The following is a 643-nucleotide window of genomic DNA, read 5'->3' as shown; positions in this document are numbered from 1 at the left end:
TCAAAATCAACGGGAACTACGAACCTACAGACTGCAAAAAGGAGACCCTAAACACAGTAAGATAAGCAAAATGAGAAGACAGAAAAACACAAAACAGATGAAGGAGAGATAAAAATCCACCACACCTAACAAATGAAGAGAAATAGGCAGTCTACCTGAAAAAGAATTCAGAATAATCATAGTAAAGATGATCCAAAATCTTGGAAATAGAATGGACAAAATTCAAGAAACATTTAACAAGGACATAGAAGAACTAAAGATGAAGCAAACAATGATGAACAACACGATAAATGAAATGAAAAAGACTCTAGATGGGATCAATAGCAGAATAACTGAGGCAGAAGAACGGATAAGTGACCTGGAAGATAAAATAGTGGAAGTAACTACTGCAGAGCAGAATAAAGTGAAAAGAATAAAAAGAACTGAGGACAGTCTCAGAGCCCTCTGGGAAAACATTAAATGCACCAACATTCGAATTATAGAGGTTCCAGAAGAAGAAGACAAAAAGAAAGGGACTGAGAAAATATTTGAAGAGATTATAGTTGAAAACTTCCCTAATATGGGAAAGGAAATAGTTAATCAAGTCCAGGAAGCACAGAGAGTCCCATACAGGATATATCTAAGGAGACACACGCCAAGACAC

Source organism: Phocoena sinus, chromosome 18, assembly GCF_008692025.1.
Source record: "Phocoena sinus isolate mPhoSin1 chromosome 18, mPhoSin1.pri, whole genome shotgun sequence".
Taxonomy (NCBI): Eukaryota; Metazoa; Chordata; class Mammalia; order Artiodactyla; family Phocoenidae; genus Phocoena; species Phocoena sinus.
Note: the sequence above shows the minus strand (reverse complement) of the source record.